Genomic DNA, 25473 nt, shown 5'->3' with positions numbered 1-25473 from the left:
GCGCGTGTTTGAAAGCAGTGCTTTCTAAGTGCCACAGCTGGAAGGGTGCAAATGCTAATAAAGCACTGAATATTCAATTCAACATCTCATCAGTATTCTTCAATTTGCCCATTAGCATGGCCATTTCGAAGCCTTGGCCAAGTGTGGCCACAACCTTAGTGAATCAGACAGGGAAGAAAGGAAGGAATCCAGGAAAAGAGTAGGGTCCTGGCCATAAGGGAAGGGGACACCCAGATGAGAGTGTGGAGGGCAGCGGAGAAAGAAGCAAGTAGAAAGAAGCAAGTAGAAAGCAGCTTAGGATCAGAGCAGCAAACTTGAAGACTGACCAGCAAGCAGCATCCCAGTGTGCACTACTTCCTGTTGCTCCCATTGGCTGTGAACAATGACCTGCGGCCAATGAGAGCTGTGATTGCCCGATACCTGTGGAGGCACAGTTAAATATAGAGATGGGGCCCACCAGGAACTAACCCTGATGGGCTGCTACTTTTTTATTGACCACCCTGAGGTAAGAAAAGGAAAATAATTTAAACACCCTCCTGCCTGTAACAACGTTAGAAGAGATTGTGTGTGTGTCCTGAATCAGTGTGACAAGACAAATCTCAGATTATACTAGGGAAAGCACGCTAATAAATTGCTCTGTAATCTGTATAAAGAAATCACCAGCAAGATGGCATTCAGAATTTCTCATTATTCCATTAAGACAGAGTGTCTACATACAGCTCAATACCAATGGAGAGTTAGCAAGAAGGTTCTTTTATTATTAAGAAAATATTTCTTTACACTGAAAAGCAAAACACTAAAGATACGTCTACACTACTGCAGAAGATCGACCTGCTCAGGGTTGATTGTTCGGGGTTCAATTTTGTGCATCTAGTATGGACGCACAAAATCGACTTCTCGGGGGTTTTAGTCAACCTCTGTACTCCTCGCGAGATGCGAGGAGTAAGGGAGATCGACAGGAGTCAACCACAGATACGGCAATTTAGCTATGCAATTCTTGTAACTAGAATTACACATCTGTAGTCAATTTACTTTGCCTAGTGTAGACATAGCTAAATTGAAAGTATCAAACCAAATGTTCTGTTAACATGACCTATCCGAAATTTCAATAATTTTGTACAAAAATTAATATTTTGCCAAATTAATGGACATTTAGAGTAAATGGTTTTGTGTGAAACCAATCATTTGCATGAAGTCTTAACATTTGCAGAACTGTAGAATGATGCCACAAAGAAGATAAATTCCACCTAAAACATAATTTTAGCTCAAAACAAGCAATGAATTTTAATTTTCATTCAAAATCTGCTCTTAAAGATCCATAAGCATACGCGAAAGAACCAACTAAATTTACAAGCAAAACTGAAAATGATAAAATTTTTAACTAAAAGTTTGTTGCAAATATTTGCAGCATCAATGTTTTCATTGGTTATTTCAATGAACCTTACAGGAGGTAAATCTGAAGAGACTGTGACACTTAAAGTAGCAAAATAATTAAAGTCTACACTGATAGTTACCAAAGCACATGAAGACAAAAACACATTTATTTAATAAAGATAAAAATTTCTTGTGGTTCCTTGGGCAAATCTATAGGGTCTGACAGTGCTGCGTAGGGAGGGAGGTTTGATTAAATTTCCTATGTGAGGCACTGCGTTGAGAGAGGGGGTTATGAGAAGCAGCTGAGCTGCCTTATCCATAATGCTCTGAGGGGAGAGGGTCACACATTTGGCTGGAAATGGTTGAAGACTATGACAGTTCAGCAGACTTGACAGAGCGAGATGTGTACCAAGAAGCCACCTGCTACAAGACAGGCCCAATGAAGAAAACAGAAAGCCAGTGGCCACCTACACCTACACCCCTCAGTTAAAACCTCTCCAGTGCATTATCACTGATCTACAAGCCATCCTGGATAACGATCCCTCACTCTCACAGACCTTGGAGGGCAGGCCAGTCCTCGCATACAGACAGCCTGCCAGCCTGAAACAAGTTCTCATCAGCAACTATAAATCACACAATAAATCTAACTCAGGAACCAATCCCTCCAACAAACTTTGGGGCCAACTCTGCCCACATATTGACACCATCACAGGACCGAACCACATCAACCACATCAGGGACTCATTCACCTGCACTAATGTAATATATTCCATCACATGCCAGCAATGCCCCTCTGCCATATACATTGGTTACCATTCCCAATACCTGATTTGTGTCCATTTATTCTTTGACTTAAAGACTGTCCAGTTTGACCAACCTGATTAGCTTCTATGATGAGGTAACAGGCTCTGTGGACATGGAGAAGTCCATGGATATGATATACATTGACTTTAGCAAAGCTTTTGATACAGTCTCCCACAACATTCTTGCCCGTAAGTTAAGGAAGTATGGATTAGATACATGGACTTTAAGATGGACAGAAAGTTGGCTAGACAGTCGGGCCCAACAGATAGTGATCAACGGCTCAATGTGGGGTTGGCAGTCAGTTTCAAGTGGAGTGCCCCAAGGATCGGTTCTTGGTCAGTATTGTTCAACATCTTTATTAACGACCTATATGATGGGATGGATTGCACCCTCAGCAAATATGCAGGTGACACTAAGGTAGGGGGTCAGGTAGATGCATCGGAGGGTAGGGATAGGGTTCAGAGTGACCTAGATAAATTGGAGGATTGGGCCAAAAGAAATCTGATGAGGTTCAACAAAGCTAAGTACAGAGTTCTGTGCTTGGGATGGAAGAATCCCAAACATTGTTACAGACTGGGGACCAACTGGCTCAGTAGCTGTGCTGCAGAAAAGGACCTGGGGATTACAGCGAATGAGAGGCTGGATATGAGTCAATAGTGTGCCCTTGTAGCCCAGAAGGCTAATGGCATATTGGGATGCATTAGGAGGAGCATTTCCAGCATATCTAGACAAGTTGCTATTCGCCTCTACTTGGCACTGGTGAGGACACATCTGGAGTACTGCATCCAGTTTTGGGCCCCCCAGTACAGAAAGAATGTGGATGCATTTGAGCAGGTTCAGTGGAGTGCAACAAAAATGATGAGGGAGCTGGAGCACTTGACCTATGAGGAGAGATAAAGATTAAGAAGAGAAGAGTTTGGGGTGATTTGATGGCAGCCTTCAACTTCCTGAAGGGGGGCTCTAAAGAAGATGGAGAGAGACCGTTCTCAGTAGCAATGGTTCTATGATTCAGAGCAGAAGTATCATCACTAGATAAATCTTTGGTTACCCACAATTTTATTCTGCCTGTGATTACACAACATTACCGCAGAGCTGCTGCTATCATTGACGACTATTGAGACCACATTTAGAGTATGGAGACAATAGCACCATAACTACAACACCGTAGTTATGAAAGCCAAATCCTGTAGCACAAACACTGCTGACAACTCTAGAAAGTTTTTCTATTCATTGTGGGAAAATCACCTCCCCAAGTCAACGGGAGTACTCCTTAGTCAAAACAGCTGCATCTACAGCAGAGATTAGTTTAACACGTTTATGGTACTCAATGGGGTTGGACAGAGGTTCATGCTCCTGAGCACCACAGCTATGTCAACTTAAATTTTAAGCGTAGACTAGGCCCTAAAACTGACCATAGACTAAAATGAATCATGTCCCATGCCATATATTTCCAAGATTCTCTTGTTACTTGCAATAGTCTCAAAACATGGAACTCAGATAAAATCCTTACTGATAACATCATTTCAATGCTGCTTTTAGTTTGTTTTAAAATTAAAGTACAGTATATTATCTGATAAAACATGAATGCAGTGAAAGTACTTCATGACCTGTAAAAATGTGTAATTTTACTTGCTTTTGAAAGGAGAAAAGCTAGTGTAGGCCAATAATAGCAATCATATGATTAGTCTCCCATAGCTTCTGAAACCAGTCCCTTGTTCTTATCCAGACATGCATTTATTTTGAACTAGCTGTTTCAGGGCAATTTTCTCATATCTAATATCATATGTGTTAGACTGTCCCATTAAATATGACTACCAGCTATGTAAATGAATGAGATTAGTACTTGAAAGCAATCAACTCCTTCATCGCTGTCTCGTGGAGTAATTACATTATTGTACCATCATTCATTGATAGGCTTGCTATCAGCTCCTGACATCAGTAATGTAGTGTATGAGAATGAGCACTGAGGTTTAAAAATCAGTTGTTCTGCTAACGGGGCTGTGACTGTTGTGAGACGTGACTGGGAGGGCTGATGAGGCGTAACTTAGTACTTATTGAACTGAAACTAATAGAGCAATACCTTCACAAGAGCATTTAAAATCAAGTGTGCAAGTGACGTAATGTAGGCAGACAGAAAATGGACATGGTAACAAAATATACTGGCAGAGGGAAAATGAATTTCTATTGACTGAGAAAGCAGTTATGTTAATAAATTACTCCCTTTTTCCTACACTTAACCTTTTTTCCCCAGCAAGAACCATGTCTATTTTAGTAGCGTTCACTATTGTATTTTAAGAGCTAGCTAAACATTTGGGTAATGGTGGAACTTTATTGAATATAAAAGTACAGCATTGAAGGTCTACTGTTCTTGAGCCTACTGTAGCCTATAGCAAAATTTTCACGTATTTAGGCAGAGACAGAATCAGGCCTTTATGTTGTTTTTATCCTGAGCTTCTGCTACTCTCAAACGCTGAAAATTTTGACATGTTGTCAAGACACTTAATTTAGGCTAACGGTTATGTTGAAATAATGCTTAGCATTTGGTATAAACTAAACCTAGGAAATTCAGGGCTAAATCCAGGTCCAATTGAAATCAGTGGGTGTTTATCTACAATTTCCATCAGATCAGGACTTGAGTCTCAATCCTTAAAAGGCACATGTATATGAAAAATAAAGTAGCATCTTAATTCTGAATTGCTTAGCTTGCTATTGATTTAAACCAAGTCATTAAAAATTCTCTTGAATTTTAATACTTAGAAGAAAAATCTTAAGACCGTTATAAAATATGCTGTATTATTTATTCAGTCAAATACATGAGTTGTGTGTACAATCAAATTATAACAGCTACTTTGCCAAACTCAGTTGTCATCCTTGTTGAACAAACATGCAACTTAAGAAGTTAATTTTTACAGATTTTCAGTTCAAATTTCTTTAACTGCTTTTTCAAATCAGTAAATTTTCTAAGAAAAGTATCTATATGACTCTGTTAGGTTAAAATTAATCCAGAAGTCTGTACTTGTCAGACATGGGGTTCGGAAGATTTTCCATGAATGAACATATTAAAGTGCATCTGTCTTTTTTTCAAATCTATACATACACTCTTACCAATTCTGGAACACTTACAGAAACAAGATCCTGCAGAAGTTTTATAAAGCTGCCTGAGGAGAGCAAGGAGCCTGGGGGAGCTGGAAAACAGCACTGCATTTGCTCTTTAAGCCTGCGTCTACACTAGCAAGTTTTCTATAGGTTTTTCAAAAGAAGGGGGCTCTTTCAAAAGATTCCGCAGCATCTTTCAAAAGTGTTCCACAGTGTTCTTTCAAAAGTAAATTGAAAGCATGTGGCACTCCTTTTGAAACTGCTTTTCCTTTCCCGTTTCAGGAAGAGCATGCCCTTTCAAAAAACAAACAAAAAAAACCCAAAAAACAAAAACCATGTATAGATGCTCCACAGGCCCATTTTTCCCCCCCAAAAGACCAGCCCTCATTGGGCCTGATTTTTCTATCCCTGGCCCTTTCTTTTGAAAGAGCAGGGGCTGTGTGGACGCTGTCTTTTGAAAGAACAGATCGTTCTTTTGATCTGCTTTTTTGTGCATGGACGCACTCTTTCGAAACAAGTTCTTTAGGAAGAGATCTTCCAGAAGGGCTTCTTTCAAAAGATCTCTGTAGTGTAGACATAGCCTAAAATGTTTAAACGAAATAAGCTTCAAAGTTCATCACTCACTCTAATGTACAGATGAGAAGAAGAAATGTATTTCTTAAAAATAGCTACAGATTTTCAAGGAGTGATTTGAAAGTCTTTAACAGAACACTCTGAAGAGAGAGTCTGAGGGAGGAAGCAATGGGGGTTACAGCAGTAGGACCACATGGATTCATAGTACAGTCTTGAACACAGCAAGGAGGAGCAAAATGGATGTGTGGGGGGGAGGAAGGGTGTTAAGTAAAAGGAAGTACACAAATGAGTCAACAATGATATTTATTACTTTAAAAAACCCACAAAATTTTGCTTCATCCATTTCTGCACCAGCCTTTGCTGAGTACCCACGTAATCGTACTACTTCAGCCAGCTTTTCCCCTTACCATTTTGTCACACATATACGCACACTCTTGCGCACACACCACTGAGTCATAACTAAAATGAGACAGTACACTTGTTAGGGAAGAGACCATGATTCCCAGTTCTGCGGTACCTCTTTAGGCACTGCAAAGGAGTGGGAGAAAGGGGGAGGCACAGTTGAATTTAAGGCACCTTTGCAGCTCCTTTTGTGCCCACAACATCCAAGACTGGAGCTGGGCCAGCATAAAACAATTTCAACAATTCTATGACAGCTAAAGAGAACCCCATTCTGCTTGGGTATTCCCTTGGGGCCGGGGCGGGGCGGAGGGTTCCATGTGCTTTATACCACCAAATGGATTGAGGCAGAAGAGTGAACGAGGGCCCATACCATTTTTCATTTGCACTGTCAGTCAAGAAGCATACTGCTACCCAGCTACAAAATGCAAAACAATAACTCCAGAATCATTAAAAGGCTCTGTGCAAAGTTTAAAATGAGAAATACATTTTAACAGAAAATGCATTTTTCCCTTATCTGCAGAGTACAGAGTTCAGGATTCTATTTGCTCCTCAGTGAAGCATTATATGGAGAAGCAGCTGAAGAACCACAAGAGGGCTAAATGACAGCCTTGCCCTTCTGCATGAAGGGAAATAAGCTGTTTGTATGCTCAAAATGGCCCTTTATCCTCACTACTGGGCACATTCAGCACCTCAAGTGCTGGGATTTTACTGAAATCCCTTGCAGTCAGCTCTTAGGCAAGAATTTAGTTTCTGCCTAGCAATTTAAATTCCAAGTTAATTTTGTGGGAGAGCTATAATCTACTAAATATAAGAGGGTATTAAAGAAAGGTACACAAGCCTTTATTTCCAGCAGCATACAAGGTGTCAACATAATGCACGTGTTTATGGAAAAAAAGTTAAGCTTATCAAAACATGTAATAAGTAAAGTTGTCTGGCCCACGTCAGTTTTTGCACATTCGCTTTGTCAGCTGTCAAATCATGTTAGTATGTGATGGTAGCGGGTATGTTGACAACAACAGCTCTAGCATTTTAAAAGAAATTATAAACCGCATTTTAAAAGAAATTATAAACACTGTTACTAAACTAGTAAAAAGTTAGTGTTTTGCATTAAAAAAGCCCAACACCAAGAGCACAACCCTGCAAGCAAATCCATGTGGTGGGACTTCTGCACCAAAATTATAGAGCCTGTTGCGGAATGAAGTTGCACATTAGCACGTCTGCGCACAAACCAGAGTTCTGAATTACAGTGATAGGATAAGTCTCTCTCTCTCTCTCTGACACACACACACACACTTCTGCCCACTAAGCAATATACTTAAAGTTGAGAAGTGTCCTCCACTTCAGCCATGTTTTTAGGAGAGGCATTTCCTAGTGGAGAAAAAAAAGTTCTAAAAAATAATGCCACGCTTGGGCTCAGCCCAAAGATGAATTATTTTGAAACATTTGACTAAAATCAGTTAAGCTAATTTTAAGTTATGAAAACATGAAATAATTTTTTCCTACTGTAAAAAATGTACCCATATTTCAATTGGAGTTTGTATTTGTGTATCTTGTGGCAAAAGCCAGAAAGTTTAGAAACCTCTCATTTGGCATGCTAATCATCACAAACAAAGAACCAGGGACGTTAGAAGAAAAAACACAGGCATATGTGATGTTATGAAAGTTTTAATTTCACATTAATGTAAGCTTCTGCATTTAAAAAATTTCAACACAATAATTACTAAACGTTAAGCACCAACAGACACAAAGGAAAACAGCGAGATCATGATACACTGCTCCAAGATTTTACACATTATAGTAATGAATTCCTGTAAACCAAGGGAACAGTAGTAACAAGAGTTAGTAGTCATAAAGACTGCAGCCTGGTTTCCTGTTAAATATATAATCATACTGCAACGAAAACTCACTCCTTTAAAATAACTGTTCTTTAAAAAGTATGCCTATATTTTCCTTTGCTGTAGTCAGGAAGCTAATTTGTGCTTAGGTTTATTCATGTAGCAGGAAATTGTACTGTTTTATTTTTAATGCTCAAGAGAGGGACAGTTTTTGGTACAGGATGACTTGATTTCTGTCAGTTTTTGTTTCTTTACAAACAACCCTCTGATCTTAGCTCTGGTGAGTCAAAAAACAGCAAAAACTGTTGTGATTCTGGGCCTAATTCATGCTAACAATGTGATAGTGGATGGTAGCAGAAGAAGAAGAGAGGGGAGAGACCAGGAAAGAATGGTGACTAGCAGAGATGTGAGGGATATGGGGCTTTTAAAGACTGCATGCTAGAGTTCATAACTTTGTCCTGAGGGAACTCACAATACTTATAAAAAATGTTTACATCAACACAGGGGGGCTTGTTAGGAGAAGAACCAGTTATAAAAAAATTTATGATAAAATTAAACTGTCATTTTCACTTTTCAAAATACATTGAACCACACCCTACAGCTATGTGATTCATGGCTATTTTAGGAAATAAACAAAATTAGAAATCAAATTTAACCTAATTGGGATGTGTAGTCTCAGGCTAAAAAAGCGTTTTTGGTGCTGAAGGCAATGAAGCATTTCATTTTTAGGTTTTCCTGAAGTAATGCTGGCCAGCACCAATTAGCACTGATGTTCACCATCATGATGAGTACATCAGTCTGCAATATCACAGCTACCAAGAAATCCCAGGCCGTGTCTACACCATCCCAAAACTTTGAAATGGCCGCACAAATGGACATTTCAAAGATTACTCATGAGGTGCTGAACTGAATATTCAGCGCCTCATTAGCATTAGGACACTTCCAGCCGCAGCACTTGGAAAGCCTCGCTTTCTAACGCTCGTGGCTACACAGGGGTCCTTTTCAAAAGGACCTCGCACCTTTCAAAATCCCTTACTCCTTTCAGCTGAGGGGAATAAGGGGATTTCAAAAGGTGCAGGGTCCTTTCTGAAAGGACCTCCGTGTAGCCACACCGAGCTGTGAGCATTCAAAAGTGACGCTTTCAAAGCGCTGCGGCCAGAAGTGTCCTAAAGCTAATGAGGCGCTGACTATTCAATTCAGCGCCTCATTAATAATCTTCGAATGGCCATTAGCATGGCCATTTCGAAGTTTTGGCCAAGTGTGGCCGCAGCCCCAGAGGATAAAACTGGCCAATAAGGGCTCAAGTAAATGGTACTTGTCTAACATACCATATTTAATGTCATAGGGATTTTTATTTGATATCATGAAACGACAAAATAAACTTTCTAAAAAGAAAGGCTTGATTCACCTGTTTTCACTCATTTGAATGCAAGTGAAGCCCATCAAAAATACCAGATAGTAGTTTGCCAGCAATCTCTCTTCCAATGAAAGGTATACATCATTCATTCCTGTCAGTGAGCCTCTCTTTAAAAAAGTCAAAAATTGTAAAAATGAAACTTCCCACGTGTCCAGAAGCTCAGTGAAATATATCCACCATTTCAAATGTTTTCTCCATAACAACAAATACTGACAAGTTGTTTGATCATATCAATTATTTGAGGTTGAAACAGATCAAATGCAGCATTGCACTGTAAGGCCTTCGTGATAAAGATGGGTGAGAGACATATGCCTCAAGACCAGAACCATGATGTGCCCATATGTTTATTTTCACATTGCCTTTGCCTTCAAACTCAAAGAGCACTTCCAAGAAATAAAGAATGGCATATACCAATAAATATGTAAACAACAGAAATACAACCAGACAAAATGATTACTTCATTTTAGCAGAATTTTTAGTCCCCCTATCTTAAGTCTACTCTGTGCAATAAATAAACTATAGGGACATAAAATACTAAGGAGCTTTTATTACTAATGGTAAAAATCTAGGCACCCTCTGAATAGAAATGTAAAACATGTAATGTTGTGTTAATGTTGTGCAGTTATACAGCACCCATCAATAGATCTAAAAGTACATCACAAATACTGACACCTTAAACCTTGCAACGTTCCTGCAAGCATTATCTTGCCTACTTGATTGAAAATGTGACCCAGGGAGATTTAACCACCCCTTTGTTCCCTCACCCCAGATTCTCTCATTAACTTTGCTCCCTCAACTCGAAGAGCTATATCAAACAAAAACAAGAATAACTAAACAGGATGCATATAAAAGCATCTTGGTCACTCTTGCAACCTCTTCTTTCCCCTATTCACCTCAAATCATCCTATGTTTGTCATCCTTTGCTGTACTGTATTCAGTTTGGATCCTGGATTTGCAAGGAAAAATTAGGGTGCAAACTTCCACACTTGCAACCTTAAATTGTAAGCTCCTTGAAGCAGGGACCTGGCATTTTGCTTTTGAGTGATCTGTAAAGTACATTACACTACCTACAGCACTACAGGATAATTAGTAATGGCTACAGAACATTTTCAGCAGAACAGATAACAGAACTCAGCTGTCCAGACCTGCAGCTCTGTCTCCTGACCAGCTGTTGCCAACTTTTTGGGCTGAGGACCCATTTCTAAATGTTTAAAGCCTGTCGCAACCCAATAATAGTTGAGGGGTGGAGGACCTGGGGCATAATTTTAACAAGGCATTTTAGTACCTGGGGTGAACAAGCATATTTGCACCCACATCAGAGGTGATGCAAGGAGGGGGGGGGGGGTCACATGCATAATCACTTGTACACTCTTCACCTCTTCCCCACCTCCCATTTTTTGGCATACCCTCCACAACCAAGATAGCTGGGTGGCTGCCTGAGATAAGTTAGCTAGTAGAGGTGGCGCTCCCTCCCCAAACCCTCACCTACACTGTCAACACCACTGAGCAGCCACAGCAGCTTTGTGCCCTGGGTGGCTACCCCACTCTGGTTACAACGCTGTTGTGGCTTTGGTTGGATCCAACCTGCCTGAGGGGGTTGGGTTCCACTCACACTTACCCCACAGCAACAGTTCCCTCAGCTCCTGCACCATCCGCGGCAGGCTGGCCTGGGCTCTCTGCTTTGGGACAAACGTAAGTAAATGGAGTTGCAACCAGGTTTGATGGCTGCAGTGCCACTCACTCAAGTTTGGCCTACCTGGCCTCATATCATCATGACAACGAAGCCAAATCTATGTGGCACTGGAACCTCCCAACCATCCCTATAGGACAGGAGCCCAAGAAGCTGCCACAATATTCTTTGAAACATTCTGGCAACCCAATTTTGGATCCCAATCCATCAAATGAAACTCCGTGCATGAGATAATGTTTGTTTTGTGACTGGAGCTAATTTGGCATGACCTTTGTTTCCAATTCTGCACCATTATACTTTACCAACTTTTAGTCCCAGATACGTCTGAAAAAAAATACATCAGTGCTGAAACTCGGAAATAAAAAAGCTGAAGTGACAGAGATATTTCAGCAAGCTACCATTCATCCTGAAAGACTACTTTTTATAATGGCTCTGTGATAAATGCCTATTAAAATTAATTAGGCAGAATACAATACACATCAGCATGGAGTTATTGTCCAACAAGTCGGCCAGTCTTTCTACATCAAGGTAGAGAACTGCATGTTGGGAACAGATGATTTCATATGATGAAAGTCACATTAAAGAGGAAGATAGTTGCCTAACGCACATTGGACTTAGTTCTCCATCACCTGGAAGGTCAGCAGTGTTGACCTTCAGCCCCATATACCTAAGGGTTTTAGGTATATGCACATATAGTTAATAGAAAAAATTTACATAGTGAATTTCCAAGATTTCTTTGAAGCCTAAAAGAGCTTGCTTTGAAAAAATAAAAAATAAATAAATAAATTAAAAAAAAATCAACAGAAAGTGATGCTTGGAAAGTTTCAAATATTAGCACAAGAAAATATTTCCAGTTTTGACAATCAGCATAGTCATGGAATAAAACACATCCATCTTCAGTAGCTGCTAAAATAAGCACTCTCTTACTGGCTTTGACAGAGAACAGAATTAATTTTCCCTTTACAGCTGCACTGTTTCAAAGTCAGTTAAACATCAATGTGACAGCCTTACTTTCTAGTGCTTAGACATTTACTAGATTATTTCAGTGAGCGCTGATCAGAAAACAAAGATCATGGAAGTGGGATGGGTAGGAGCAGGAAATTCAGGTCTGTTTTTCTTGAAAAATCTTATGAAGCATTTACTTTGGCTATTGCCACAGGGTAATTTGTCCTGTTCGTTTGTAATGTTTCTTAATTCCTGCCGGGTACAAAACACAACTGCACTAGAAACAGTAAATGCAATGGATTTGAGCCCACTTACGCTGCAATTAATCGGCAACCAGATTCTACTCTTAAATTACAATGTATCCCTAAAAATGAAGCTCACCTGATTTAAATTAAATAGTTTTATTTATTATATATTAGATGTTTATCTCTATGCCATTTGCCATCACCTTGAAGCTACAACAAAGGCAATCTGGGTTCTGGTCACATTTCTGCCACAGATTTTTCTGTGTAACCTTGGGCAAGTAATTTAAAAGCAAAGATATTTCCCTACCTCAAGTTAATTAACATTTGTCAGGCTTTCATGTACACATTAGGAATCATAGGTCAAACCAATGGTGACAGTTGCTACAGACTACTAACAACTGTAAGATTCTGGGGGGAAAAAAAACATGGAAAAAAAATCACTTTAACTCAGGGTTCCCAAACTATGATCCATGCATCATCTGGGGGCTCTCAGGAAAGTTACTGAGCACATGACAGTGGCTCTCCTAAAAAGAAAATGAATTGGTATGTACTATACCAAAACACTTTCTTATTAGTATTTTTCTATGTAATCAGTTGCTATAGTAGTCACAGGGACATTATGAGAGCAAGAACAGTAGGAGGTATGCCAATAAGATAACTGATTTGTCCACACTACTATCCGATCAGTGATAGACTAAGTCATTCTTCTCATTATGGTTGTCTAACCAGTGCCTATTAAGCCACACTGAACTGTACTGTAGAGCTTTCCATTTGTACTTAAGTGCATTCCTTTTTTTTTTTTTCCTATGCCCACTATATCAGAGCTTGGAACTGCTAAATTGTTTCTGAAGAGGAAACTTGAGGTAATATTAGCTCGTTATTTGTCTACTCATTCATTTGAATGAGCTTTATAAATATAGGCCAAGAAACTGTGTCCAGAGTACTGACTATGCTACTATACTACTCTCTCCTGCTATAGAAACAACAGCCAGCAAATATCCAAGTGTGGGTGTGTCAACAGATTGGGTAGATTAGGATACGTAAGTGTTCATTTTTTCTGACTTGAAATCTTGCACTGAGCCGAGACAAAAAGTCTGGAGCTTTACAGTCACATAATTTGGCACAACTACCAAGTCTTTCTCCAGGTAAAAGGTGGGTCATTCTCAGTTTTGGCTCAGACTGGGAGCTTTTCTAAGAGGGACAAATCTGGGATATGGATACTTTGGCAGGAAGCAAATATCAACCAACAAACACACAATTCATCTACCAATAATAAGGAAATCATTCTTCTTCACACTCCCAGAGTAGCTTTGAACTGAAGATTTCCAAGTGTTTTACAACAGTAATGACATGAACCTCAGAACACATCTGTGAAGTAAGTACTTATAGACAGGGCCCTATTAAATTTATGGCTGTGAAAAATATATAGCACAGGGTGAAATCTAGTCTCCTGTGGGAAATCTGGCTATTGCTGCTGGTGTGGGATTGCCACCCTTAATCCTGTGCTGTCACCAGCAACAGCTTGTTGCAGCTACCAGAGTTTCCCAGAGGTGGGAATATGGAGTTGAGAGCCCTCGCTCAGCCAATGTACCCTCAGGCCTGCCCCTTCCCAGCTCCAGGCACAGCACTCAGGGCTTAAAAGGGACTAAAGGCATTGGGCAGTCACCCGCCAATAAGACTTTCTCCCCAGAAAGAGACATCCCCTCCAATACCACGCTACCCTCCTTTTGATGCTGCTGCTGCTGCAAAGGGCAACACTGTCTTCAGAGCTGGGCTCCCGCCAGTGGCCACCACCCTACCACTGCCCAGTTCTGAAGGCAACATCACCCCCAGCAGAAGAGCCGAAGGAATGCAACACTGCAACCTCCCTAGAATAGTCTTGCAACCCCCAACAACTCCCATTGGGTAGGTACCTCCTGGTTTCACCACTGAAACTTACTGTTTTAAAATCCTCTGACCATGAAACTGACCAAAATGAACCTTGAATTTGGTGGGCCCTACATATATAGTTACGGTTTAGGTGGCATTCAAAGGTTTTGGCTCAGACCTAAAAAGCCTGGAACCTGACTACCTGGGAGATCACCTCTCTCCTCATGCTATACTACAACAGTTGAGGGCAGATGTGAGCTTTAACGTTCCCTCCAGCGAGAAGATGGCAGCCTCCAGTCTCCGGAATTCGTTTATCCTCTTGCTCCAAAATAGCCCTAATCTCTTCATTTTCAGTGCATATATTTAGCAGGGCTTCTGCAGAGAGGTAAAGATACGTAGAGTACTGCAGTGGTATTTGCTGGCTAGAAAGTTTAACTTAAAAAAAAAATCCTGCTGCCTTGCTCCTACCCTGGCACCAGCGTTTGCAGTAAATAAGGAATGGGAGCCTCAGCAATAGCAAGATACTGTACCTAGTTTGAAGATAAAAGCAACCCAATTTTTCTGCACCAGAAATACTTGAAATACAAGCTCATGAGCCTACCTATTTCTTCTAAAACTGATTAATCTTACTTCAGCATCCACACTTCCCCCCAGAGCAGAGAGAGGTTTTGTTGTAAATGAAATAAATTTTACAATTAGCACTCAATGAAAATACTGTAACAAAATGTTGTACATTTTGGTTTTTTAACTATTTGTATGACAAAGTCATTAAAATGATTTCCCACTCTCTTAGAAAGCATGACAAAGTAAAATATAAGATTTCAAACTCTCAAGGAAACGGGTGATTTTATTTATTTCACCTTGTTTCTTTAAAAACCACCACACCAGAAAAACCTCTGAGGTCAGACCTCTCATTTTCACAGCTATTGCCAGTTACAGAAAACAAACCAAGCTGAACCCATCAAATATACATTTTAATTTAAAAAACTGAATTGCTTCAGCTTGATTTTTGTGTAATAGTCAATACTTTTAAATTTTTGTAAATTACTTTGAAACAGCAGAATGTCACAGTAACTATAAGATGACTTAAGAACTATTAACCCAAGTCTTTAAAAACTGAAGTCTTAGCTGAAATGAACGCATCCGATATGTGATAAAATGATGATGTAACTTCTGCAAGATAAGCTATACTCCAAACTCAGCCCACAATTCATTTCAAAACTCATATTTAAAAAATTCTGATATTTCTTAACATCTACAATGGTCAGCACATACCTCACCTCCACTCAGTAATCCTGAAGAGATGCTAAATTCAGTTTAAATGATTTAGTCCACCAAGTTTTTCATTGTATTAATTTATACTTTATGACATCACAGGCCACAGATGTTCAAAAACACAATTAACTTTAAAACAAAGACATACACAGCCTGCTAAAACAAAATATTTTATCTTTTAAATGTGATCTGCAATGGAACCAACTTTCCCTTCCCACCAAAAAACAAACCCAAAACAGTATTACTGACTGAGGCTACGTCTAGCCTGCAGAGTTTTGTTGGCAGAGGTTTGTGTCAGAAGATAACTTGTGACAAAAGTTCTGTCGACAGAGCAGGCCCAGATACCAAGGTGAAAGAGTGATCCGCTTTGGTGACAGAGTGGCGCCCGACTGCTCTACCAGCTAAATGGCCACCCAGAACCACGTCAGCCAGGGTGGCAAGGTCCCTAGTTCCTACCATGAGCCCCGCCAAGACACACACTTAAGGGAACCCCCCCCCACACACACGTTTCCTGCCTCTGCTGTGGGTGTTCTTATCTCCTCAGGGGACAGCAGAGCTAGTGCAGGACTTCGTGTTTTTGTGGGCAACATAGCTGGCCCCTGGGAGCCATGCTGCTGGAGCTGCCCCTGACCTTGCGGTGGCTCCAAACCAACATGGTGCACCAGCTGTAAACTGTCTAACAGCTGTCCTCATCTTCCTCACACAAGGCAAGCCCGATACCACCTTCAGGGATGGCACCCTAGCTGCAGGACTCTCACACCCACGCCACCACCCACTTCTCGGTGCACAGGCGACTCTATAGGCACCAAAGGGGGACCCTCAGTAAGCAGGCTGGAGGTGCGAGGAGTGTAGTTTGGGTGGGGAGAAGCCCCATCCTTGGGGAACCATGCTGTCCAATCCTCGCACTGCCTTGCTGCTGGGTGGTGGTGGCGGCCTCAAGGGGGCAGCTCCTGGAGATCTTTGGACGGAGGGGATGGGAACACCCCCTGTCCTCAGGGCCCAGGGATTCTCCCTCCCTCAATCCTTCTCTTACATTCAGTTGTCCATCTCTGCAGGTCACGACAGCCATCAACACAATCCTGCTGTGGAGGATCATCCATCTGGGAGACCTTGATGAAGTGGCCAGATTCACCATCCTGGGATTTCCAAACTGCATCGGGGTCATCAATGGGACCCGTATCCTGATCCATGCCTCAGGCCATAGCGCGACCAAGTACATCAACCACAAGGGCTACTTCTCAATATTGCTGCAGGCCCTAGTCAGCCACTGTGGACAGTTCAAAGACATTCACTTCAAGTGGGCAGGCTGGGCACACAATGCTCATATGTTCCACAACTCCAGGCTGTGCCAGAACATGGAGGTGGGCACATTCATTCCCTACCATGAGCTGGCAGTTGGGAACGTGCAGATGCCTCTTGCATTGTGTGGGACGTGGCCTACCCACTCATGCTGTGGCTGATGAAGCCCTTTGCCTGACAGCTGGACCCCCACAGGGAACTAGTCAATGTCTGTGTGAACTATGTCAGGATGCAGGCTGAGTGTGCCTTTGGCCACCTCAAGGAACGATTCAGGAGCCTGGCTCACCAGTCTTGATGTGGGGGAACACAATATACCCTGAGCTGCGGAGGCTTGTTGTGCCCCACACAACACTGTGGGGGATGGATGCCATCTGCAAGGGGGCATGCCTATGAGCAACCGAGCACAGCTGCCATCCACCAGGCCCATCAGGACAGGTTGCAGATCTGGGAAGCCATGAGAGAGCTTCTCCTATGGACCTCAGTAACCCTCCCCACGGCCCCCACAGCAGGGGCCTCAGGTCCACAGCCCTACTTCCTCCACACCACAACCCCTCCATTCGCCCCGTTGCCCCTCCTCAAGAAAGAGGGGCACAAGTGTGGTGAATGAATACCTTTTTACTGAACCATAGAAAAAACGTGGAAAAGAAACTCTGCAATACAAAACTATGTACAACAAAGCCAGATGCAAACATGGTTGAACTATTTACAGTACGTGGAGAGGGCTTGGGACAGGTGGGGCCTCAGCCCATAGAGGGATGAGGGACGATGAACTGGAGGGGTAGTGGGACACCACCCCCCCCCAAAAGCGACATCAACCTTGGGATCCCCTGCTGCTGCAGGTTCAGGGCCACCACCAGGGCTGGGCTGGGACTGGGGGAGGTATAGGCGGGGAGAGGCATGGCGGGGTCTGAGTGGACAGGGGGTGGGGCCATGGCCATCACCCAGCAGATCAGGTGCGGGTCCAGGACGCAGGGTGGGAGGGCCAGCGGGTGCAGAGTGGCGGGGGGCTGCCACAAGCAGGTAGGACAGAAACGGGTGGCTCCTGTGGCAGTGGGCTTGCCCGGTGGCGAGGTGTGTGTGTGTGGGGGCGGCGGCACACGGGACACAGCCCTCAGACAGTGAGTGTCCAGCTGTAAGGAAGACAAGGAGGAGAGATGACGAGTCATTCATGCCATGCATTTACCACTACCCCTGGGCCACGGGATGGGAATGTCCTGGGAGCAAAGCCACGTGTGGCCTGCAGAGCAGGCACTGCCACATGGTGGCTCCGCCGCACTTCCAGGACCATGCTAACTGCTGTGGTACCAGCCCCCTCCCGCTCCCCCCCCCGCCACACACACATACCGGTCAACAGGCTAGAGGTCAAAGGTGGTGCCCGCCCACAAAGGGGTCCCCTCATGGGTGCTGGGTGAGCCTGGAGTAGCCTAGCCCTCTCTGGGCCCCCCCATCCCCCACCCCTGCAGCTCACAGCACTGCCTGAGGGAGCAGGTGCTTCCCTGTGCCTGTGAACATGCCCACATGCTGGATGCTGCGCTCCTTAGCATGTCTAGGGTCAGGCCAGTGCCCTTGTGGGTAACCTGATTCAAGCTGTGGCAGGTGCTGAGTGGGTCCCCTCCCCTGGAGCCTCGGGGCTCGTTCGGCTTCCCGTGGTCCTCATAGCAGGATGCTGCCCATGCCCACTGTCTGCTGGGTCTGGGTGACACACACTCCCACTGCACAGGGCAAGGTCCTGCGCAAGTGACAGAGGCAGCATGCCCCATCTGCACCCACCTCTCATGCCCTGGTGTGTGAGATGCGTGAGGTACTCCTTGGAGGGACACTTGCCCAGCTCCAATGACAACCAGGAGGTGGCCTGGCTCCCGGGGCTGGGTCCAGGATGAAGTTGCTGGCCTCTGAGTCTGGCTCCAGCTAGGGTTGGAGCTTGGATGCCTCCTCCTGTGGGGGCTACTGCTGTGGTGGGGGGGAGGGGTGGTCCTCAAGCCTGGTATTGAGGCTCAGGTGTGGGAGTGATGTTCTTCTCCCACTCCCATAGGATGCTGTTCAGCTCCCTGTAGTAGGGGCATATTGATGGTCCTGCCCTGGAGCGTATAGCAGTGTTCTGGGCTCACACGTACCCCTGGCAGAGCCGCTTTACTTTTGCCCTGACCTGTTCCTGGGTGCAATGGGGGTGGCCTTGTTCAGCCAGGGCAGTGGCCATTTGGTTATAAATCTCCACATTGCTGTGACGGGCCTGGGGGTCCCGCAGGCAGTCCTCCTCCGCCCACGACTCCAGGAGGGCCTGGATTTCTGTCCCACTCGAGGGGCTTACGTGGCATTTGGACCCCCAGGGTGGGTCTTGGGACACCTCAGGCTGCTCCCTTGCAGGCCCTGGGGGTGCCTCTGCCATTGCTACTTGCTGCAAATGTGCAGCTGTGAGGGTGTGGGACACAGCAGATGGTAGCTCTGCTGCTCACACACTCTCAGCTTCCTACCACGGGGTTCCCCAGACTCTCTGCAGGTTTAAGAAGAGCCGAACGCAGGAACTGGCTCTCCTTGCTGCGGACAGGGTGTCCACTGGGGCATCTGCCCGGCATCCTGGACGCCTTTTCTGTTGCAAGAAGGTCCCCTGGAACATTCAGTCTGGCGTTTTGTCAACAGATCTCTGTCCACAGCAGCTGTCAACAAAAGCACGATCTGGATGCTCTGCAGGTCTTGTCGACAAAACCCTGTGATCTAGACACAGCCTGAACGTCCAACATAAACAGAATTAAAGGTAGAGTGACTTAGCTGGGGGTGGAGGATGCAGCTGGGGAGAAGAGGGAGTTAGGTTTAACATTACAAGCTCAAGAAACTAATGAGGGCTGAATTCTCTTCTTTGCTCATGTGGGATAATGGAACACAAGAAAATCTTTAAATGTTTATACTGCTTAAACACTGTGCGCATAAATATGCGGAATGCCTGGTTTCCTTCTTTACAAAATGCAGAACTTGTGTGTGTTCCATAATCTTAATATCACAATCATTTGTGAGTTTAAGACATACCAATAACTTGAAATTGTTTTTACATGAATTAAAATTAGTTGCAAGAACTACACCACCTGTCTAAGTCCCCACCTTCTCCTCCCCTGGGCCACCAGAGACAAAGTAAAAACTGATACACAATATCAACAAACACAACAAGTACTCTATCTGCCACCACCACGCCCTGCCTCCACACCACGTAAGGCATTCTTTTGCTAAATCAGTAGAATTCAAAAATTAAGGTGTTACTTGTAACAAATAAGTAAATTATCTCTTCAAAAACCAAGCCTGGTTTGCAAAAATACTTATTCACTAATTACGTAACAATCTAGTTTTAAATTAACATTCCCTACAAGAAAACTTTAGTGAAAGATAATATATGTAGGTTAAGAAAGGTTAGATTTTTCATCGGTAAATATCAATAATCATCAATTTCATCAAATACATCAACAAATGAAAAATATTTCCACTGACTGCTCAAATTTGCATATAGGCAAAATAAGAAAAATGCTACTTGAGAAATGTTTAGCATTTGATTTAAAGATAATTACTTTGAATATTCTGACAGGTTATACTAACCGTTTGTTTTAACAACTGTAACAGGCTTAACTTTTTGAATCTCAACACATGGTCATTAAATTGTTTGACCTTCATGAGCCCGACAATTGTAGAAATTTAAACTAAATCAGAAAAACAGATTACCCATAATTTTGCACAACTGATAATTTAAATTGTCTCCATACTGACTGAGTACATGTCACCTCAGGATGCAATGCAGAGATAAAATTTCTAGGTCCTACTGACTGCTTTTTGGAGCAGCTCTTGGATTCTATAAAAGAAGAGGAAATTCTTGATTTGATCCTAAGAAGTGCACAAGAACTGGTCAAAGTGGTGAATGTAGCTGAACCACTCAGTAATTCATATTATTAAATTTAACGTTGTAGGAAAGGAAATACCAAAGAAATCCTATTACGGTAATATTTAATTTTTAAAAAGGGAATTCCACAAGAAGGAGGAAGCTAGTTAAATGGAAACTAAAAGCAATAGTCACAAGAGTGAAACACCTATAAGCTATATGAAAACTAAATTAAACACATCATAATAAAGGCTCAAACTGAAATGTATACCCCACATAAAAAACAAAATCAGAAGGAGGACCAAAAAAGGCCACAAGAGCTAAAACAAGAACAACATAGGTTGTTAAGGCAAAATGGCATGGTTCAAGAACTGGAAGTGTAATCCTGCTGAGGAAAATAGAAAGCATAAATTCTGGCAAACTGAGTGCAGAAGCATAATTAGGCACACCAAACGAGAATTTGAAGAGCAACTAGCAAAAGACACAAAAGCGGACAGCAAATTTTGGTTTAAGTACTTCAAAAACAGGAAACCTGCTAAATAGTCAGTGTGGCCATTGGATGATCAAGGCATTAAAGGAGCACTTAAAGACAAGGCTGCTGGGGAGAAGCTAAATGAATGCTCTGCATCAGTCTTCACTGCAAAGGATCTAAGGAAGATTCCCAAACCTTCACAATTCTTTTAAGGTGACAAATATGATGAACTGTCCCTGATGGAACTGTCAGAAGAAATTTTGGAACACACTGACAAATTAGAGTTAATAAATCACCAGGACCTGACTATATTCAACCAAGAGTTCTGTGGGAACTCAAATATGAAATTGCAGAACTGCTAACTGTAGTATGTGACCTAGTGCTTAAATCAGACTCTGTAACAGATGATTGGAGAATACATAATGTAACAGCAATTTTTTTAAAGAAGGGCTCCGCAGGCAAGCCTGGGAATTAAAGGCAGGTAAGCTTAATTTCAGTATCAGGCACACTGTTTGAAACAACTGAATATAACAAAATTATCAGACACGCAGAGGAATGCAATTTACTGGGAAAGAGGCTACACTGTTAACGTAAAAGGGAAATCACGTTCTACCAATCCACAGTATTAGAATTCTCTGAGGGGATCAAAAAATATGAAGAAAAGGGTTATCCGGGGCAAAGTCCATCACAAAGGCTCTTAAGCAAACTCAGCTGTCATAGTGCAATAGTTCAAAAGTTAAAAACCACAGAAAACAAAAGATAGGAATAAATGGTCAATTTTCACAGCAGAGAGAGAGGTAAATAGCAGGTTGTCTACGGGATCTGTACTGGGGCTGTTCAACTTACTCATACATGATCTGGGAAGTGAGGTAAACAATGAGGTGACAAAATTTGCAGAGAATACTAAATTACTCAAGACCCTTAAGTTCAAAGCTGACTGAGAAGAGTTGCACAGGAATCTCACAAACCTGGGTGATGGAGCAAATGGCAGATGAAAACCCATATTGATAAATGCAAAATAACATCCACCCAAAATATATTCCCACCTATACATACAAAACAACAGCGTCTAAATTAGCTGTTACCACTCAAGAAAGTAAATGGACTGTGGCTAGTTCTTTGAAAATGTCTGCTCAATGTGCAGCAGCAGTCAGAAAACCTAACTGAAGGACAGAATTGTAAAGCTTATTTAAAGAGAAGTTGCATAACTTTTCACATAAAATAATCAATTTGCGATGGCATTTTGCCAGACAGCCTAATAAATCTGAAATTCAACTGGTGCGTTAGCCAATAAAGTTAGTTTTCTATTTGAGTACCTACTAGTTTAATGCCTGGGCATTGTGGCATCATTATATACATACAAATTCAACCACATTAACATACAGACATGTCTGTGGCTCTAATTCACTATACTGTAAAGCTGCCAGATAAACAGATCAGTGGAATTCAATTTCAGAAAACCCAGGCAAAAATCTACTGGCCTTGATCCAAGTTATCACTGTCATTGTCAAGCCCTATATTTAATTAATACTATTTACTGTCAAGATCTGAGTTGGGTAAATCTTTCACCATCCTCAATTTGGAGGCTAAGGGCAGGCACTGAGCAATATTTGCCTGAGTAAATGTATGTTATCTTCCTTGGTGATGCAAGTGCTCAGCTGTCCTATTCTTGACCCCTGTAGCATTCCTAGGCTCCAAACACTGACAATACACAGTGTAATATATCTAATTTTTAATAGGTATGTACACACATACAGAGATTTTCCTCAAATGATGATCGCTTTCTTCTGCACGAGTGTATATGCTGTGCCTTTGTCGATATAACGAAGGAATGTGATAAAAGAAAGAAAAAAAATTTTCCAGGCCCATTATTCAGCCATACGTTTTATTCATCATTTTAAAATACTGATTAAATTAGTTGTTCTTCTGGATGTATTTACAGCCTGATATTCGGTTAGACCTTATACACTTTCATTGAATGACTTGGAATTAAGACTTATTTTGATAAAACATTCAATGGGGGAAAAGAAAAAAGAAGAGGTCGAGGAAAATTCTTTGTGCTCTCCAAAATGTGATTGCGATAAAAGATGAAGAGACACCTAACAGAGATACATATTTTAGTCTCTAATTTTTCAACATTTTGCAAAGTGCTAAACACATTATCTTCCATGAATCCTGTTACTTAGTGTAACTACCTATCTTCATACCTCACATGTGCAAGTCTCAAAAAATGCACATTTATAATTAGTCTTCTATAGTAAGTCATTCTACAAAACATTAAAGGGAATATATTTTCCTGAGAATCCCCACAAAAAGAAAAAAAAAATCCAGAACCTTGTACATTATTATGTAGTACCTTTCTTATGTTAAACAAGCCTAAACTAAAATATACTCTTTATCTTCTGCTTTTATGTTTTGTTTAAAACACAAAATTACCAGTTTACAAAAATCTATGGGAAGTCTCTTTTTACTACCTCTGGGAAGTATTATCCCTTCTCGTGAATGGGTGTAGACAGGTACATCACTGTCTGATGAAGCCATCATCAGACTATCATTCCTGAGAAACTGGGTGTTAGACTGTTATATTTGTTTCTGTCACAATGTAAATAGTTTATTAGCATTAGTAGAAGCAAATAGTTATATCACTACAATTCAACATTTGTTATAAGAAAGAATACACATTTATGAAAAAGTCCATTAGCTCCACGATAAAAGTATTTATTTGATTTAATCTTAAAATATTACTCCATGTGCAGCCTCAGCATATATTTGTATACTTTCTTTCCCAAACACAAAACCACATCTTTGATCCTATGCTCTTGTGAGTAGTGCTTACTCACATGAGTAGACAGACCAAAAACATTTTCACAAAATGAACCCTTGAAATTCTTTTCTCACTCACATTGGTTGTATGTTATTTAAGACAGGCGTTTTTATGTCTGTGCCCTACATGTTCTGATCAAAACTCCTTTCTTTACTACCAAATTCTCTTTAGTGAAGAGTTATAACCGTAACAACAGTACTTAAATGCATATAGTTTATAGATAACTCACCAAGACACAGTGAGGCTGTCAAATCAGTTGTGTATACCGTGTGTGTAGGTGAGCTTCAGTACTCAGATACATCTCAAGTATGCTATAAACAAAAGTAAGAAAAGGAAGTTTTAGTCTTTTTGAATAGAGAAACTGAAAATACATTAATGTAGCATGTTTACCTTAATGTACTGCTCATTAACCATGTGCTGTGTGGTTCCTGGTTCAGAGATCACTATATAATTTCTGTGCAACAACATAAATTACTCAACATACACACCATTCCCTTTACAAGAATTACTACTGAATGCATGCAAATCATAGTGGCCGTTTCTACACATGCCACTTTTTCCGAAAGCGGCAGGCTAATAAATGGCCCAAAAATGCTAATGAGACAGGGATGTAAATTTCTGGCCACTCATTAGCATATGGTCACATGATTCGGAGTCCGGAAGGAGCTCTTCCAGACTCCAAAACAGCATGTAGAAGTGTGGCCCCCTGGGGATCTCCCAAAAGAAAATTTTCCAGGAAGGGATTTCCAGAAGGAGGATTTCCTTCCGGGAGATCCCCTGGAGGGCCGCGCTTCTACATGGTGTTTTAGAGTCTGGAAGAGCTCCTTATGGACTCCGAATCATGTGACCGTATGCTAATGAGGGGCTGGAAATTTACATCCCTGCCTCATGAGCTTTTTCGGGCCATTTATTAGTATGCCACTTTTGGAAAAAGTGGCACGTGTAGAAACGGCCAGTGATAGCAGCCAATCTATATATTTAGAGAGAGAGTGTGTGTGTCAGTCTGTGTGTCAGTTCTATGTTTGTTCAAGAAATCCTCTTAAACAGTAAAAGCTACAACCACAAAATTATGTAGGCAGCTTCCTCTTACTCTAACTCAGTGGTCTGCAACCTGCAGCTCTTTAAGGACCTCTTTGTGGCTTCCAACGTATAATTGCAAAGTTAAAAAAACCTTCTGATTATTTTCGCTAAAAGCCCAAAAATGAGCCACTCAAACCTAAACAGAAAACAAAGTGATCTCAGAATGCTGGCTAACTCCATCTTAAATATGTGCAGTGCACTGTGGGTAATGATACGGTATCTATGTTCTGATCATATTGCTAACAAAATTTTGATTTTGAAAAGGAAAATATCTGCAGCATTCCTGCTGTGAAGGGCAACATGCAAACTGAAATTAAACATAAAATAAAACTGGTGTAATTAAGGTGAGGTTGGAATGGATTCAAAAAAAGAGGATAATCAAAGATGAAAACAGAGATTTTCAAACTAAGTGGACCC

General features: G+C 41.8%; 1 protein-coding gene across 2 annotated transcripts in view; it reads right to left on the bottom strand.

The window, feature by feature from the left end:
- The window catches only part of NCOA2 (nuclear receptor coactivator 2), a 271933-nt gene that overhangs the window by 220364 nt on the left and 26096 nt on the right, over positions 1-25473 (bottom strand). The window contains exon 2 of one of the 2 annotated variants that reach the window (XM_074987101.1): positions 24206-24287. The exons of the other annotated variant lie outside the window; for it this stretch is intronic. The gene's annotated coding sequence lies outside the window, so the exon portion shown is untranslated. The remainder of the gene's footprint in view (positions 1-24205; positions 24288-25473) is intronic. 2 annotated transcript variants of the gene reach the window in all.

Source organism: Carettochelys insculpta, chromosome 2 (assembly GCF_033958435.1).
Source record: "Carettochelys insculpta isolate YL-2023 chromosome 2, ASM3395843v1, whole genome shotgun sequence".
Lineage (NCBI taxonomy): Eukaryota > Metazoa > Chordata > Testudines > Carettochelyidae > Carettochelys > Carettochelys insculpta.
Note: the sequence above shows the minus strand (reverse complement) of the source record. Positions and strands in the feature narration are given on the sequence as shown.